General features: G+C 41.6%; 1 protein-coding gene across 3 annotated transcripts in view; it reads left to right on the forward strand.

The window, feature by feature from the left end:
- Positions 1-19,118, forward strand: part of CHRM2 (cholinergic receptor muscarinic 2) — a 107,001-nt gene that overhangs the window by 68,647 nt on the left and 19,236 nt on the right. For 2 of the 3 annotated variants that reach the window (XM_052790393.1, XM_052790390.1), the window contains exon 1: positions 18,064-18,184. The exons of the other annotated variant lie outside the window; for it this stretch is intronic. The gene's annotated coding sequence lies outside the window, so the exon portion shown is untranslated. Of the gene's footprint in view, positions 1-18,063; positions 18,185-19,118 lie in introns of those variants that run through there. 3 annotated transcript variants of the gene reach the window in all.

The following is a 19,118-nucleotide window of genomic DNA, read 5'->3' on the forward strand; positions in this document are numbered from 1 at the left end:
CTCCAGAGACAGAGAGAGCATGTACAACTAAAATGTAAGCTATGGGACTGTGAAGAAGAAAAGGGATTTTTCTCAGCTATTTATTCAGATATACTGGAAGAAAAATGGAACCTAAGTCAGTGCAGAAAAAGATGCCCTACTTATATCTCTGAAAAGATGGGCTCTGCTGCCTAAGCCCCTCCATTTCAGGCTGACACAACATAATGGGACCATGTCCTGGGATTACATAACCTTTGAGATTTTTGATGGAGTGACCAGAAAGTATTGCAATAAATTTGAATGTAGTGGTGTCTGGCTAAGTGGTAGGCAGCCTGGAAACCTACTGACTGGGTGTTGTGGTTTAACCCCAGCTAGCAACTAAGCCCCACGTGGCCGCTCGCTCACTCGCCCTGCATCAGGGGGATGGGGGGAGAGAATCAGAAGAGTGGAAGTGAGAAAACTCGTGGGCTGAGATAAAGACAGTTTAATAGGTAAAGCAAAGGCCATGTATGCAAGGAAACCAAAGCAAAATAAAGAATTCATTCCCCACTTCCCATGGGCAGGCAGGTGTTCAGCCATCTCCAGGAAAGCAGGGCTCCATCATGACTAATGGTGACTTGGGAAGACAAACACCATCTCTCTGAACGTCCCCCCCTTCCTTCTTCTTCCCCCAGCTTTATATGCTGAGCATGGCATCCTATGGTCTGGGATATCCCTTGGGTCAGTTGGGGTCAGCTGTCCCGGCTGTGTCCCCTCCCAGCTCCTTGTGCACCCCCCAGCCTCCTCACTGGTGGGGTGGCACGAGAAGCAGAAAAAACCTTGATGCTGTGCAAGCACTGCTCAGCAACAATGAAAATATCTTTGTATTATCAACACCGTTTCCAGCACAAATCCAAAACATAGCCCCACACCAAGCACTATGAAGAAAATTAACTCTATCGCAACCAAAACAAGCACACTGGGGAATGGAGCCCTGCTCAAAGCCATATTGTCACTTTTTTTAGCTGGCAGGACTCTGCTACCTTCAGTGCAGCTCTGCCTATTTACAGCCAAAGAGGATCTGAAACATCAAGTAGGCAGATGTATCACTAACTTCTCTTTACAGCCTCTGATGTCTCAGCATCATGGCTCTCAGACCTGGTAGCACAGGAATGGCACTTCATATACAACTGGGGAGATACCAGATACCACAGGCTTCACCTTTAAGGCTCTCCACCATTCCCAAAGTCTTTTCCCTAAGTATAAAGAGTTTGAACTAAAGCAAATAATATATTTGTATTTGGTGGGAATTGCATATAAGCCTCAATGTAATTATAACATACAAAAAAAATAATGTTGGTGACCTTAAATTACACAACAAAATAACAGAGGGCATCTTAAAATTAATTCTAACTGATTAAAAGCATTACTCAGTTAATGAATGATTCATGATTCATGTTGCTCAAGTTGCCAAATATTACCTCAAAGTATAGATTGGGCACATCCTTTCACCACAATTAATAATTGCAATTATGTCAGTGTAAGTACCTTCAGCTACAAAAGCCAGTATGTTATCACCTCCAACACTTCCTGCCTCATCCTCTGAGTAAGACTAAGCCAAGGTCCCTAGAGCACACAAGGGTGCAGAGAGGGAGTGCATTTTTTCAAGAAAACAGCATCTTTGGGAGATCTAATGGTCTAACGAAGGCTAAAAGATGTGCACGGTCAGGGGTGATCTCAGCATGCCCTGTGCTAGCCAAATGTTGGACCATAGGAACATAGGACTTGCCCAGTGAGTTTCTAATCCTCACTCTGCTAGTGTCCAGTAGTGCTTCAAATAATCTTATCAGAGATAGGAGAAGCTCCTAAACAAATATCAGGATTAATAGCTGTTACTAGAAAAAAACAAAAATCCATGTAAGTCAGACTGCTTAGAAATTGTCCTAACCTGAAACCCAGCCACAGGTGAGTTAGAAGACCAGCTTGCCATCTCCCCCTGCACCTTGCAATCTTGTATTATGAACATTTTACATATACTTATTATGAGCACATACGTTCAGTCCTTTTTAAATGCTGATGAGTCCTTATCACAAACCTCTCTTGTGGCAGTGAGCTCTGCAGCTATATCTGCAGTACATGAAAATCCATCTCCTTGTACCAGATTCATATGTGTGGAGTTTCAAATTTCTCTAAAATTCCCTTATTTGAGAGGGGAGGGGCAAAATAAGTGTCCAGTTTAACCTCTGTCTGATACAGAGTGCCTTTCACGTGATCACTGCATCCTGTCCTTTTTTCTCCAAGGTAGTCTGTCAGTCTCTGCTGTCTGAGTAGGTCAGCTAAATAAACCTTGGTAGAGACAGAAGAGATGAAAGATATTTCTATCTGAAATGTTCAGAGAGAAGAATCTTAACTCGGTGTAGCCATTATACAGCTTGGAAACAGTTGCTTAAAGTAATTTGTGGTAAGTGCTGGAATGAATCTTTTCTTTCCCTTGTAGTTAAATTGCTTATTTATTTATTTACTCACTTACTTGTTGGACAACAGGGAGCATTTAAGCTAACTTTTGAGGTAATTGTCGTGGTTTAACCCCAGCCAGCAACTAAACACCACGCAGCCGCTCACTCACTCCCCCCCACCCAGTGGGATGGGGGAGAAAATCGGGAGAAGAAGCAAAACCCGTGGGTTGAGATAAGAACGGTTTAATAGAACAGAAAAGAAGAAACTAATAATGATAATGATAACACTAATAAAATGACAACAGCAATAATGAAAGGATTGGAATGTACAAATGATACGCAGTGCAATTGCTCACCACCCGCCGACCGACACCCAGCCAGTCCCCCGAGCGGCGAATCCCTGCCCCCCACTTCCCCGTTTCTGTACTGGATGGGACGTCACATGGTATGGAATACACCGTTGGCCAGTTTGGGTCAGGTGCCCTGGCTGTGTCCTGTGCCAACTTCTTGTGCCCCTCCAGCTTTCTCACTGGCTGGGCATGAGAAGCTGAAAAATCCTTGACATTAGTCTAAACACTACTGAGCAACAACTGAAAACATCAGTGTTATCAACATTCTTCGCTCTGAACTCAAAACATAGCACTGTACCAGCTACTAGGAAGACAGTTAACTCTATCCCAGCTGAAACCAGGACAGTAATGAAAACCATAATTGAACCAGGGTATGAAAAGAGGAATGTAAGTTGTATTAAGATCATTTCTAGCAGGGAATTTTTAATGACTCAACAGAAAAACAAGGAGCGCGAAATCTTCTTCTATAGTAAAGAGCAAAAAGTCTCTGCCTGCTGTTGTGCCAGGATTAGAAGATGTAAATATTGTGGAGTTTTAGAAGTATCTGCTTTAGGATTTGAGACTAGCTAGGCGGTTTGATTGGGGTTTCTGAAATATATTAACCAGAAAGGTTTATTGACCTTTCTAGAGCTGGGCACGGTTTAGTTTCCTTAAGTGCTAAAAATCAAGGCACTCTTTCTTCATGTTGAAAGACTGAAGACAGCAAAGTCACTTCGCTGCTTATTGAAATAGGTGCTGAACTGCCACCACGGCTGCCATCACTGCATTCACTGACCTTTTGCCTCAGTTTGACGCAGAGTGAGAAATTGAGCAACTGCTTTCATAGAAATTTCCACTATTATCTTCTAGAGCAAGTGTGCTTGAATTTTTCTCATATCTTTGTTCCCCCTCCCCTCAGAAAACATACAAAAATACCCTTTTTCCTCCCCAGTGAATGTTACTACACTAGTGGAGTACCAGCAAATTTACACTGCTCAGTTTACTAGTAGGTAAACTCCATTTTCCTGTATCTACCCTCAACTACATTACCACTGCACACTGCTTAGATTATACTATAGCTTTTATTCTCCACCCTGAATCCCTCTGCTATTGCTCTGGCATCTCAAATAAATGATGCATAACTGCCTGACATGCCAAGGCAATGCATTTGAGGAATGTCCAGTTGCAGTTATCTACTCCATAGCAACAAAACAAAGTCAGGAGAAAAAATTACGGGGGAACGCTTGCAGTACTATGACACAGTTTATTTGCCATGAGCTGGCCACTGCTGGATCTCTCCGCTCCCAAGAGAACACAAGTGCATGCAGATTTGACTTGTAACCCAGCACAAGATGAATGGGCAGCATTAGGGAAATGACACTTGCAGCTGAACATAATAAAAAGCATCTCACAAGGGAGGCTGGCTGGTCAGCTTTATTGTCATGCTGCTTACTCCACTCATTTCAAGGTATTTATAACATACTTGATTGACTGTCATTTTTCTCCAGATGAGGCTGCACAATATGTCATGGAGGGGAGGTGAGACAAAGATGAGAGACTGAAACACTCCCCAAGATTAAACTGGGTAACAGACACTAAATGGCACAGTTCTCTCTGGCATGATGGGGATTCATGTTCCACATCCCCGGGCACCCAGCTGAAGTGCTCGGGTTAGGAGCCTAAGAGAGAGCAGAGAGAAAGCCTTCAGGAGGCTAATTCAGAGCTCTGAAGAGCCAAATCACTGTGAAAGAACCTCTCTGTCTTCATTCATTGCAGAACCAAAGATGAGGCTGCTAACTTAGGTACCACAATTAAACATCAACCACTATAGGTATGAAAACTCTCTCCTCCATCCTTCTTTTGTTCTGTAGTAATTAACCAGTAAATCAGTAACCATCACTAGCAGCCAGGTATTGAACTGGCACAGCAAGGCCCTTATATCTTTCTCATGATACCATTCCACCTGCATGGCTTTTATTCGTATCCATGGACAAGGACTTTTTCCTATTTTATCCCCAATTTGACTTTCACATTTTCTCACTCTTCATTTCTTTACTTCCTACAACTTAGTTGCATAATCCTGGAGTGGAAAATCCTGAGTAGGCTCATGAAGTTTCAGAAAAGGCAACGGCTCATTTCTCACCCTTCACAAGGCTGAAAATGTCAGTAAAGGTTGTTATCATCACCGTGACAGTCAATGCAGAACTGATTTTAAAGCATGAAGGTAGCAGGCTCAGTCCTGCTTGCCAACAGAGATGAAATCTCCTCTAAGCTGACATAAATCACACATATCACTTGCAATGTCCTGCCCTGCACGTTCCTCTGTATTTCCAAATAGATTTGAAAGTAATTTTAATTGCAATTTGTAAGACTTTGTATACAGTTCTGATAAACAAAAAAACAAGTCAACAGAACTAGGAGAGCTGACCAGATCAGACCAGAGTTCAGAAGACTTAGATGCTTTTTAGCTGCTCTTCAAAGGTCAAAAACCCTACTAGACATTTTGCCATTACCAATCTGTTTCCAGTTTTATCCTGGAAATGTCTCATAAGCCAGTGCATGCCATTGACAGTAATAGTGAACATGAGTTATCACTCCTTGGATTTTTCTGAAGACAGGCACTACCCCATTGCTGAAAAATATGACTCCTGTTTGTAGGCATGTGATGAACACAGCACATCACAATTTCCTGGGACAATCCAGAATGGATTCCTTCCTGTTAACCCTGAGTTCTACCACACTGAAATAATTTGGACTGGAATGACTGAAAATGTCTGTTGTGCTGGCTTGTGTCCCTTGGAAATGGGCTAAACAGAATTACTCTACCCATTCTTGTGCACAGTGTACCGTCATCAGCATTGCCATGAAAACAGAAACTGTTGTCACTGGGGACTCAGGCTTGCATCTTTTTTCCTCACTGGGTTTCTGATGCAGCTTCTGTTCCTTCTAAAGTTGCTCTTAAACTGGGTCCCAATAACCAAAACGGGGCAATCTGTGTAACAGTCACGTGAGGCTGCTAAAGAAGTACCTGGGCGAACACAGTTCAGCTGCTTCTTTTCAGGCAAATCTTTGTTTTCATTCTTCAGTGCTCTATTGTCAAGAAGGAATATGAATACTAAATAACAGCTATTCAGTACACAATTTTGGCCACTCAAACACAAGGGGGTTCAGAAATGAGAGAAGTGTTTATCAGTGAAGTGAAAGAACCAGTGTTACTATTAACTGGAATATTCTTTGCAGAAAGTGGCTCAGGTTCCTATTGAATATTATCAGATATGCCAGGGGAAAAAAGTAATAATAATTAAAAAATTATACTATTCTGGGCACCCATACATTGACTTCTTTTATGGCATTCAAATTAGTTACCGTAATGTACAATTTCCTGCAAGGAATGTGATAACTGTAACTTTCTTTAAAGCTGTGAGCTTCTCCATTTAAGGTATACTTTAAAATGGTATTTCAAGTATTTATGATGTTGTTAAGGAATGAAATAATCTAAGCGTCATAAAGGAGATTTTAGACCATGAGTTTAGTAAGTTTTTTGGGCAGCAATCAAATATTTTTAGATTATGTAACATGAAGTGATGATCATCTGGAGCTATTCTTGAGACCCTGAAAATACATAAAATAAGTGAATAAGTATAGAAAGAATAAGATCTATGGTAGTCATAGACTGTTCAGGGTAAAGAGCACTTCATTGGGGCAACCTGCTTCAAATCCTTCTGACATATCAAGTAGCAGAGAACGGGAATGCTAGACAATGAAATTGTTGAGGACTCTCAGCTGGTAGACTCCCCGCAGTCTGGCAGACTGTCGAGTATCAGCAGAAGAGCGAGGCATGGTAGAGCCCCTGCTCACACAGTACCTGAAAGGCCAGAGGAGGGGCAAGGAGGAAATAACCAAGTAGTTTCCTACTAGGCATCTGTCAACTGACGTGACAAAGAGGGGTTACAGGTGATAGATTCCTTCAGATATCTGGTGCCTCAGTTTACTTGTTTCAGTAACACATGGAAAGAGTTTTTGAATAGGGCTGGCATGATCTGAGCGCTCAACAAATTGCGTACAAGTATCATTTTGCAAAAAGCTACCTTAGCTCACTGGGCCACTGCTGATGGTGGAGGACTGGAACTGGAGACACAGTATTGAGCAGTTGCAAGTGACAGGCTGGAACACTTGCCGCTAGATTCTTTTTCTGGACTCAGAGGGCTCTTCGGGAAGTTGGTACAAATGTTTGCAGAAGGAGCAGTGAAATGTAGGGGACTTGCTCTGAAACCAAAGAACGCTAACCATTTGACAAGACATTTCTTAAACACCTTCTAAGCACCACAGCCCTTCAGGTCTCAGAACTGGCACTTTCATTCCCTGAATGTCTACAAAATTGGAGGTAAAGATTAACAGGAAAAGCAAATATCAGGCAGAATGTGTTTCAGAAGTTTCTTCCAGAAGGAAAGATATTTTCTCTGAGTAGAAAAAAATGACCATCAAAAAAAAAAGCCACTTTGAAAGCAGCCCTGAGGAGTCATCAAAACCTAAATAACTTATCTTTGCTAATCTCCAGGGAGGATGGGAAACGACAGAAGAGAGAGACACGGTGCACAGCTTAGTGGATACAAACCATGGAACATACTGTAGTGTGCATTAAACAATCTTTAGGGAAGCAAATGTGTTTGGAATATTTTCAGCAGTTTTATTTCAAATGGCATCAGAGGACCAGTTATGGAAATGGATGAATTAATGAGTCAGAATGTATAGGCATTCATAGGAGTTTTTCTGTAACTGTCTTCACTGATAGATCTTTTAAAGCAAAAGAGAGGTGGTCATGACAACACAGTCTAGTTGGTATCCATGCTAAAAACTACCAAATCAGTGCTGTCAAAACATATTATAATTGATCAAGAAAAGCAGAAACTCCTTGAGATGTTTCTGATCTTCTACTTCTGTGCTGTGCATTATACTTTCCAATATCTTTTCTAAAGGACACCAAATGTGAATGGGTAATGATGAAAATTTAGGTTTTGCAAGCATCATACTAGGTATAGAGCTAGGGTTTTGTTCATGAATACCAGATGCTCTCCCAACACCAATTCCTACACACTGAAGTTTTGATCTCCTAGGGTTACTCTGGTCCTCAGCATAAACCTATAGGAATCCTGCATAAAACAATATCCCTGTGTCTGTCTACATACGGCCTGACTAAAAGATGTCAGGCCATATGTAGACAATACAACCTTGATAATAATAAAGCATGGTAAGGGTTTGGGATTGTTTGGGTTTTTTAGTTTTTGAAGGGAGGGAATTAAGAATTTGTTCATCTGTGTAACTATTATAATTAGAAATAACAGTATACCCTGCCTGCTACACAAACTAGCTATAAACCAATAACAGTGTTTAAAAATGCAGTTTATAGCTGTGTCTCACTCTGAATTTTCTTTTCTACTTCCTTTTCTAACTGTGTATTGCGAAGTCCTCTTCTAGCTTTCAGCTCTGGTTTACTGTACCTTTCCTCGGCCTCCTGTTTTGTTCTTTTATTTCTTTGTCTTCTACTAAGTTCCTACTTTTCTTCTGCTACTGTCTGGCATATCCCTCGTCATTTCTTTCGTCTTCATCCTGAGATTACTGCTCTTTACCTCTTTACCATACCTGTGCTCCCCTCCTGTGAACAGTAGGAGCTCCTTGCTGCAGTTTCACATCTGGCAATGAAGCATTCCAAATTCTCTCTGCTCTATGGAGGCACAATCATTCCTTGCATTCCCTCCATCATGTTACTGGCTCCATCTTTCATGCCACCCTTTGATCACCAACTGCTGCTTGACACATGCACTATCCATAGCAGCAGCAGACTTAATTTTGTCAGGAAGGCAATGCAGAAATACTTGACCAAAATACAGGTAAGAAATAGATTCCAATATGCACCAGACCACAGCCAAATATGACTTATGAGCAAACAATTCAGTGATAACAGTACATCAGTAAAACAGGAAAGATGAGCACATGATGCTGTAGGAAAGAGTCACCGATGCAAATTGTAGAGAGTCACTTTTTCCACAGTAGCTGCTCTGTGAGAGAGATAATTTTCTCAAAATAAATGAGATCTGGCAAATCCAAGACCTTGTAGCAAATAGCAACAGTGATTTTTAGAGGTGTTAAGCTTTTAAGTCCCCTCTGGCATGTGGGACTGTATGACACGATTCACTCATATTGTGGCTGAAGAGGGAGACCACCTTTCAGGGTTGCTTTCCACCTTTGAAATCATGCAGCTTTTCTGGAAACAATGATCTTTACCTTTCTTTAGGACTGGAATAGTGACAAGTTATAATGTCTTAATTGTAACATTCAAATTTGCAACATTTGTGCAATCTCCACCCATTGCCTCAGTAGTTTTTTCCTCCTCATATGAGTATCTCAGGCAATTTCAAAACTCTTTAGTGAAATATAAGATTAAGCTAAAAGCATGTTAGCAATTTTGACAAAGGCTGAAAGTGCAATGGAAAGACTTTAAGAAGGAACTGTATTTTAAAACACCTGTATACCATACAGAATTACCTGTGAATATGCAATAACAGAAAAAATATTTAAATCCTTGGTTTCATTAGAGCTATCTTATGGAGCACTCATGAAAACTGTATTGGTAAGGCCTGCATAAAGTAATGAGGTAAAGTGTTTTCTGGATGAATCATGAGCTGACCTCCTAAAACAGCGCCTGAGATGTCCTGTCATCAGGGAGAAAAATCTTCTCTGGGTTTGCAAGACTTTGTCATTAAAATAATATTCAAATGGCTCCTCAAAATGAAACCTTGATAATTAGCTAGCCTACTTCTGCAAATATAGAGAAGTAATCTTCTCTTAGTATTCAGAAAAAGCTGAATGCTAATATTGGATGTTAGATCCACAGTTTAAAGATTAATTAAAACACTAAAAAGAAACTTAAACTAACAACACAGTTATGTGGTAAGAGTCTTCACTTACAACCCGATCAGAGACAGGAGGATATTTTTCAGCCTATATTTCCCCATAGAATCTTTCCCAGTACTTTTTGACTGGATGAAAATGTCCCAGAAGTCTTCCGTCTTGTGCTTTACAGATATTATAATTTATACAGAACCTGTGGGGCAGTCCGAAATGAAACTCTGCTCACAAGCAGTCCCATTGACAGCACTGGGATTATTTTCAGGCTTAAGACCAGGTATTATTGTGTTATTCATGTACCTAAAGATGTATATAGTCATTTAACGGGGCTTACAAAAATGCAGTATAGACATCTAACACAAAGAAAAGCTAAAAGATGCTAGAATCTGACTCCAGGACATGATGGAAGCTCATCTTTAAAACTAGGACTTGTTGGGGCTCTATCTTCCAATGTACTTGATCAAACACTTTGTGGCACTGGCCCAATTTTGCCCTGACAAGGGAGGAAAGAGACACAACCTGCCAATGACCCTCTCTGCAGGAGGCTGAATTTCCCTTGCAGTGATTCACTGGGAATTAAATTGCTGCAGAGCTACAAAGCTGCATCTTGGCTGAGGATACAGGGGTTCTTAAAGAATCTACAGTGAACATCAGCAACTTTACAGTCCATTCATCAAAGTGCCAATGGCTCCCATTTCAAGGCAAGTGAGGCAGTAATATATAAGGATTGAAGAGATTATCTGTTTCCAGGGTAGTTTAATATATAAAGAAGGTGATGGTGGTTGGGGGTGGTGGGTTCTTGTCTTTTCTTGCTGTTTTTAAGGAAAATACTGCAAACCTGTCAGGCTCTTGCCAGTTCTTGTTATTACAGCTGGAGCTCAACACTTGCTTATTTACTGTTTCGAACATAGCAATACAGAATAAGGGCTTGCTTACCTTCAGCACATACAGATGAAAGAGAAAGGGAATGATAAGCATGAGTCACTTATTATTTAGCAGTCTTACTGGGGCCAGTTCTGCCAGGCTCACACCAACTTCATGGTATCATTTCAGGGCTTTGATCCAGGTTTTAGCTCAGCTCCACCGCATTAAATGAATCCTCTTATCTTCCCTTACTCCTTTCTCAGACCCTACTTTCTCCTTTATCTTTGAGCATTGTTCTAGCCCTCCCTTAGCAAAAGCTCTGTGTGTGTACATGGAAATGCTTGCTCCAAAATCCCACCACTTCCCAGCAAGCACAGGCTCTGTGTAACAACAGGGAAACGCAGAGCTAAAAATAAACTCAGTCTTCGCCTGTTTCACTGGGTGTCCTGCCTGAAAACAAGCAAGCAAGTGAAAACGTGAACAAACCTCCAGCTCCCTCCTGCACCTTGAACTCTGGCATGGTGTGTAGTTATATACTAGCTCTAGTGTCTTGAAGACCTATTGTGCCTGCATTGCTCAGATGTGAGAGATCACCCATGCCCTGTAAACCTTTCAGGTCTGAGTTGCAAGATAAACTTGGAGCAGGAGAAAGAGATAAAGCACAGACAGAAGACTGAAATAGAGAAACAGATTGCCATAACCAATAGTATTTGGGTGCCTGAGGTGCTTTTGATGTCAGAGGTGATGTGCTGTGCCCACATTTTTCAGGGACAGACACTGATCAAAGACAAGTTCAGTCTAAGTCATTGCTTTTACTGCAAAACCCTTGTTCCTTCAAAGCTATGTGTCACCCTGTGTAATATAATCATCACTTCTAGTGTAGTGGTTCTGCCCTGACACACCCTCACAGTTCTTTCATACTCAAGTATTTTGCAAAGTATATTTCTGATACTATTAGGACAGCAAAAAAATGAGAATGCTGATCTGGTCAGTTTGTAATTAGAGCTGGACTAATTATGGAGGTAACTATTTACTGAACATCAGTATCATTTTTGGACTATTCCTCAAATGGAGTGAATCTGTATAACCTCATCCTCTTCAATGATGGATGAAAATCAGGACCACCGTGTTAACAGCTGAAATGACAATACCATGAGCCTGGTTACTTTCCTGCAAGCCTTTGTGGTTACACTCTATGTGGTTAATTTTCTTGATGCTGCTGTGCTGAGCCTTTACACTGGAAAATGAATCTAAGCCAAATCATCATTGCAGACTGCATTCAGGTTGAGGTTATTATACTCAGAGAGGAAAGAGCTGGTCTTTCAAGGCCTGCATGCTTGGGACCAGAGATGGAAAGTTGTCATTGTTGCTGGTAAAAGCAATTTGGAGGGGAAGGAAAAGATACAGGTCACATAATAGAGATGGAGAGGCTTACCTCTGTGTGATCCTGTTCACCAGTATTCTGTGGGTCTGCTAGGGCCTGCTAAACCAGTCATTTCTCTAGCTTATACATAAGCTAGCACTAGTTTGGAAGACAGTGCAGGGCTTGGGATCTTCTCATTTGCTTCATTACAACAGGTATGTGAACTTGTGGTAGGGCAAAGAAAGAAATAAGGGTTAAGGGCAAAATTGGGGCCTATTCACCTGCGCTTAAGGGCCTTTTACTTTGGTATGAGCTGAGCTATGTACCTGAGCAGCCACTCTTGCTGTTGAGTTTCACCAGCGTACAGCTTTGCTCCCATCATAGATGTTCTGCTTACATGGTGCCTTGTACCAGGAAAACTCTGGAAGTGGGGCAGAACTGGAAAAGTCTAATCTGTGCTCTTTAAGCTGCTCTTTATGGGCCCTTCCATCCATCCTTGGGGTCCCTTTCTTTCAGACTGGTTGCAAAGAGTAACTGGTGGTCAATAACAGGTCAGAGCTGTGGAAATCAGGACAGGTGGGATGTCTTTCTGATTCTCTGGGGCAATCTCTTGGCTTCAGCTGCTGGGAAGCAGCAGACATCCCACACTGCAGGCTACAGGCTGGTGACTCCCCCTGGACAAACTCTGGGGCAGTTAATTCTAGTGCAGACCAGATGCTATGGGAGCCTTGACTTTGTGTCACCTCCAAGTAAGAAGCCAAAGATCTGCATTATGCTGATTCCTTTTTCTCTCTAGTGTGCTTTTGCCAGACTCCCAGACTGCTTTCTGCACAATCACGTGGGTTTCTTTCCTAATATCTGAATGCATATTAAACAAAAGGATGTGTTCCTGCTCCCCTGGTCCACAGTACCTGCGAACTTCATGGCATATGCTAGAATCACATAACCGCAGAAACACAGACTAGTTCAGGTGGAAGGAGCCTCAGGAGGTGTCTACTCCAACTTCCTGCTCAAAGCAGGGTCAGTGTCAAGCTCAGACCAGGTTTTATCCATTGTATCTTGAAAAACTCCAAGGATGGAGCCTGTACACGATCTCTGGGCAACCTGGTCCACTGCTTTGCTGGATGGAGAAAGAATTTTTCCTTAAATCCTATCAAAAACGTTATGTCTGTTTTCTCTCATCCTCCTACCACACACCACTATAAAAAGACTGGCTCCATCTTCTCATAGCTTTCCTGTAGGTATTGGCAGGCTGCTGTCAGGTAACCCCAAAGCCATTTCTCCTTCAGGCTAAACAAGCCTATTTCCCCGAACCTTCCCTCACAGGCCACGTACTTCAGGTTACCAAATAGTATATCCTCTATTGTTGATCTTGGACCTATGGTTTGCTCTCAAACTGCTTTCCAAGATGCATCAGTCACTGGACAGAAGCTTTTTGTTTTTATTATTAGAAATCTCTGCTAGATTACAGATATTTCTGATCTGCTGGACACAACCTCCCTGGACATACCTTCCATCTCATGGCTGATGTGAAATGAGGAGATATCCAAAGCTACTGCCCATTGGATGACAGCCACCACCACCTAAGTGTTCTCCTAACACTGAGGAGAACCAGGGCAGAAAGCAATGTGGGTTGAAGGAGGAAACACCATATTTCTCCCAATGGTGATTCTTCAGCCCCAGCCTCGCAGGCAGAGCCCAGTTGCTCCTGGGAATACTGCATTGCTCCTGCCACTCTGTATGGGTTCAGTGACTGAACTGAAAGAACCAATCTTCCATCCAACAGTTCTCTTAGGAATTTCCTTTAGTCCCCACTGATTTTTTTGAAGAGGCAAATATACATATAGCATTGCCTTTTGCCTTTGCTTTTACACAGAGAGGACTTTAATTAGTGCCCTTTGTGTTAAACCATTAGATGTGGCCACCTGTGGTATTTTGAAGTTATTCACATCTTTAAGTGTTTTTAAATGTTGGGTCTAAGCCACCCAGAGGTTTTCCAGCAGGGGGAAAACATTCAGTTGCCTGAAAGCTTTTCCATTACCTCACACAACAGGAGTAGCATAAAGGAGCTAAAGAAAAGTCTGAATCTAGTACTAATGTTTCTACTACAGGGAACACAGTTTTTCTTTTTTAGGAGGTGGAAGGGCAAATGTGGGGGAGTTCAATTTGTTTTGCTGATATTTATTTATTCTTTTGTCTTATTCACTCAATGACAAGACCTGAGTAAAAATGGTGATTATTTAGATCTAGTTTGTTTTATTCAGAGAAACACTTGCCCATGGCAGTCTTATAATTTCTTTCCCCTCCTTCTCTTTGCAGTATGATGACCTCGTCTTTGCCAGGACCTCCCAATCCCACCCCAGTAGCTCTTCTTGCTGCAGCTATTTCCACAGTTTTAATTTCCAGTATATAAAGGAATGAATGTCTGTTATCCACAACTCCTCCATAGAATAGGTGAATGGCAAAGATGGGATTTTATTCCTTAGTTGTTCTGTTGCTTTTCATGGCTGTTCATAATTATTACTATGCTCTTTGTTATGATACTTTTGCTAGCCTCTGTCATTTACAAAGTGCTTTTATCAGTTAAAGATTCCATGTTACTTTATGAACTTAAAATGGTTATATACATAGAAATCAATCTAGCCATAAAGAGAATGTGTTGGGCAAACTGCAGCAGGTGCTTAAAAGTGGGGAAGCACTGTCCTGTACACACACTTGGAAAAAACTCTTTAAAGCGGACTGCACCTACAGCTCTGGGATACTCAGAAACCCATTAGGCTCCAACCATGAACCCAATGTTGCACTTTGCAGATGTGTTTTGCAATAAATTATGTGTGCCAACTGCCTGTCAACAGTCACAGCCCCAGGTAGTTTTGCATGACCCTGTGCTAAGGGGAGGAAAGGGAAGTGTTGTCCTTCAGAAGGAGGAAACGCTTGGTTGGGCACTCTGAATGTTACAAAGGGGTACCGGAGACAGACTTTTCTCCTAAGTGATGAATAGCAAGCCTGATCCCAGGACAGTTTACAGCAGGGAACAGAAGAATATAATTCTGAATCCAATAAAACAATGAACTGGGACTAGTCCCCAGACACCAATCCTGGTTTTTTCCTTTTTTTTGTGGAAAAGTCATGAACCTACCAAAAGCAACAGAAGTTTTGCCTTTGGCATACACAGGGCTTTTGACCTATTGATTTTTTTTTTTTGGAGCAATTTACCATGGGATTTCAGACTCTGAAATTGGAGTTTGGATGAGTAATGTGGCCTATACAGTAGACCCCTGCTCTCAGCGCTCTCCAAGTCAGGCTTCCACTGCCAATGCTGAAGTGTGGAAATTCACAACTCACTCCATGAAAAGTCTGTAATATCCTCCCAGTGGCTGCTGTTTTCATGAGCAGCCTGATATTTAATTCATTCTTAAGAATATAAACCTGCACAAAAGTAGCATGTTTGCAGAGCAGATGAAGGGAATCTAACACAAGCAAATATCTGTGCACTTTTGTCATGAATAGATAGCTCTGTTAGTTACAGAGGGAGCTCAGATTAACTCAGTGAATCTCAAAACCAAACAATATAGAGGAAGAGACATCGGAGACACTGCACATTCAACGGGTGTGCACTTTGTGACAGAAACACTGGTTATTGTTGATTAGCCCGTGTAATTTGGATTATATTGAAATTACTGTCCTTTGTCTAATATTCACAGTTCTGTCCAAAACCCTTGTGTACGCCACGACAAGAAGACAGATAAACAGAAAAAAATGCAATACAGATCAACTATATCGAGAAATATAGCAGTAAAGAACAAAAAGGATAGGAAATAACAAAACTACAATAGAACATAAATATAGCCCTAACCACCTTTTGTATTTTCTGGCGTAGCTGCTGTCACTGTTGGTGATATAACAGCTCCTTGAACAAAAATAGGAGGACAAAAGGAGATAACCAAGACAACACAATAGGAATAAAGCATCAGGGTCCAGGTTGTAAGAGGAAGGAAGGAAGAAAACACTCAACTCCTTTCCTTAAAAGGAAGGAAACAATAACTGAATTAGGATGGTGTCGGCTGAGCCGGGTAGGATCAGGTACACAATGCACAAGAGAACCTTCCTGCTCTGTGAAAGAGCAGATGCCAGAGATATCTGACTCTGGGATGCACTTGTTTTTTTGTTCACAGACTTCTTATGTATGTCCTGTGAGAGAAGAAGGCATGCAGGTATCTTCAGAATATTCTCAAAGTAGCAGGAGATGGGCTGTGCTGCTTAGTTAGCTGTGCTGGTTGGGTTATGCTGAAAGTTCCTCACAGGTACTTGTTCAAAATTGCCTCTTCTGCCCAGCTGATATGTTTGCCACAGTGCAAATAGGAACTGAGGGAATTCTTGGAGAGTAGCTGTTGCCCAAATAAGTAATAATCTGAGTGAAACTGTACAAATAACAAAGTCTAAGCTGCTAAAAGTACTCAACAGACAAGTAATGGATGCTTCTAAGAACTGTAGTTAAACTTACTTTAAGAGAAGTACATTTGCAGCTTTTTGGAGACCAGAAGTTCTCTCCATACAGCTTTGCTATGATTTTATGATTTGCCTGTTATGAACACAATTATTCTCTAATTGATACCTTGGTTATGGCACAAGGCTTCAGGCAGGGTAAGGACCCTGCTCTGCTGGGCACTGCCCAGCTGCTCCAGAAACAATACCAGCTAAAACTCACTCATAAATTCAGTGAAACCGTACAGTGGCTCACCATGTTGCTTAGTTCAAATCAAGGTATCAAGAGCTAACAGTTCCTAAAGGGTGCCATTAGCCAGCAGATGCCCATTGTCCCCAAAGATAACAACAACCATGTTAATGCCAAGGGGGTGAGACGCAATCTTTTAAGCTCAATGGATGGGGCACAGCAGCCTCTTTGGTTGGTGAGGTCCTTCCCCAAGGCTCCCAGTTGCCGTATATACAGGGGGAAGATAGACAATGCCAGGCACTTCCCTAACTGCAGTCTCAAGGGCTGAGCTGGTGATGGGAGGCTGTGCCTGGGCTGGAAGTGGGGGAGATGGATGTCGCTTCAACATGATTTTTGTGGAAATCAAGGAGAGGGCTTCTGGGGCACAGAGGTGCCTGCCAGGGACAGACTTTGTTAGTGCTCAGCCCTGGCAAAGGAAACAGAAAGGTCTCCTGTAAATAAGGAAATCTCACTAGCAAGTAGTTGCCTTGTGTCACCAGTTTCTCACTCTGAAGGAAACAGTCCCATCAGAGTCAGAACAGTGTTAACCACTCAGGCTGCCGAGGCAAAATCATGTGGGCTGGTTCTCTCATAGCTGGCAAAAGCATTTAGAAAAAAACCTCACAAGAATTCAAAACATTTCTTAAACCTCAACACTGGTTTAACCTGCCTGGATATGGTGAGACAAACATAACTTACTCATGGCAAGCTCTTATTCAAGATATTCTTTTGAGGCTGGAGAGAGAGCTTTCATTTAGCTCTCTCCGAGGAGACTTTCCACAGTGCCTTTCCTGGGCTCCAAGGCGATGAAAGAGAGGAAGCCCCAAACTGTGTGTCTTGTCTGTCTGGGAGCAAGAAATGCCACACTCTTATGAGCAGTCTTGAATTCATAGGCTTAAGAAAGTCACATATGAACATCCTAACAATCAATTGTTTATCTAAAGTGAAACACTAAACTTCTTGGCATTCCCCATCGTTAATGCTACTGTCTTCATCAGTTTGCTTGTAAGTCTTTCAGAAACACCTTTTGTCACTTCCTGTAGAGAGCCTTGCAAAACCAAAACTTTTGGCTCACTCATCCAAATTTACTACATAAGCTTTATTCTTATACTGACTGTAACAAACACAGGTAGATTGAACCACTTTCTGATCACAGAAGCACAGTGTGCATCACAAGATTGCAAAAGAGAAACTACGAAACCTATGAGCTTCTCTTCTTTTTACTACATTGTCTTTATTTTCAGCCGAATATCAGTACACTCTTTGCATCAGAATAGACTGGATCACTATTTATTTGTTCTCAAACACCACCCAGTTTCCTATTATTGAAAGAACAGAAGGTATTGCAAGGTATGTGCAGCAGGTCCATGACAAAATTGCTAGAACGCCTGAAACTCAAATTTCTATTTGTGTTTAAAGTCCATGTGTATTTACACATGGGAGTCTGAGGCATATTGGCTCCGCTTAGTTCAAGGTAAGTTGCATCAGTTTCTCACTATCTGGAGCACTAAACCAGTCCATTGATGTAAAGCAACAAACCTCCTTCACCTGTGAAGACTACAAAACAGCAAGAAGAGATTCTCCCAGAAAAAGTGTAAGACTTCAGTTCTCTTAGTCTCTCTGCCAAGTCTGTAGTTGAAAATAACTATGAACTGTGTTACTATGTTTGGTTATAAACAGATTGTGCAGAAATATGGGGTATAAATTAAGCAAATCACAAGACCCAGCAGGAGTAGCTAGAAAAGACATTTGTCTTATTACCAGATATAATTGTGTTACTTGGGAATGCCATCTTTGGGTGCTTGATCTTCTTTGCACAGGTGATGCAATTCAAATGTGCTATCTCTAATCTAAATGGATTATGCATTTGCAATACCTACCTTGGAGATAATGAAAGAAAGAAGCAATACACTTCTGTAAGGTGTAAGTAAGGAATTGTCCTGTATTTTTCCACATCCCTTACACTTTTTTGTCCCTTGCCTGTTTCCAGCCTGTGTGGATAACTGAGACACATCCCTTGTGTCAGGTCTTAGAAGCACAAGCAAGATTGTTGATAGGAATGAATCAGTGATGGTACCACTCTTCACTTTCCTTTCTGTCTCAGCAGAGAAAGGCCCCCATGGAGCCTCTTACTCCTGTATGCAGGAGTATGAGAACCGGGAATATATCCAATTGTTTTTTGATGTAATTGTGCTGTTGCTCTCCATTGACCACCTGACAATAGTGGTCAGCCTGGATCGTGTTAGCTGATATTATGAGGCAGGGTGTTGGATACCATTGGACTCTGTGTTGATAAATATTTGCTTGTCACCTATTCCTACAGGACCCAGCCTTGCCACATAGTTAAACCAATACCTTTTTCAACTTCCTGTTGCACCTGACAGTCAAAATGGCAACTGTTTTCAAAAACAGCAGACCCCACAGTATCCCCCATGAAAAGAAAATAATAAATTGTTGCCTGCTCTTCCAAACATTTGAGAAATTGATATGAAACTATAGATAATGTATTGACATAGTTTGTATCTTAC

Source organism: Harpia harpyja, chromosome 6 (assembly GCF_026419915.1).
Source record: "Harpia harpyja isolate bHarHar1 chromosome 6, bHarHar1 primary haplotype, whole genome shotgun sequence".
In the NCBI taxonomy this organism is placed as follows: Eukaryota; Metazoa; Chordata; class Aves; order Accipitriformes; family Accipitridae; genus Harpia; species Harpia harpyja.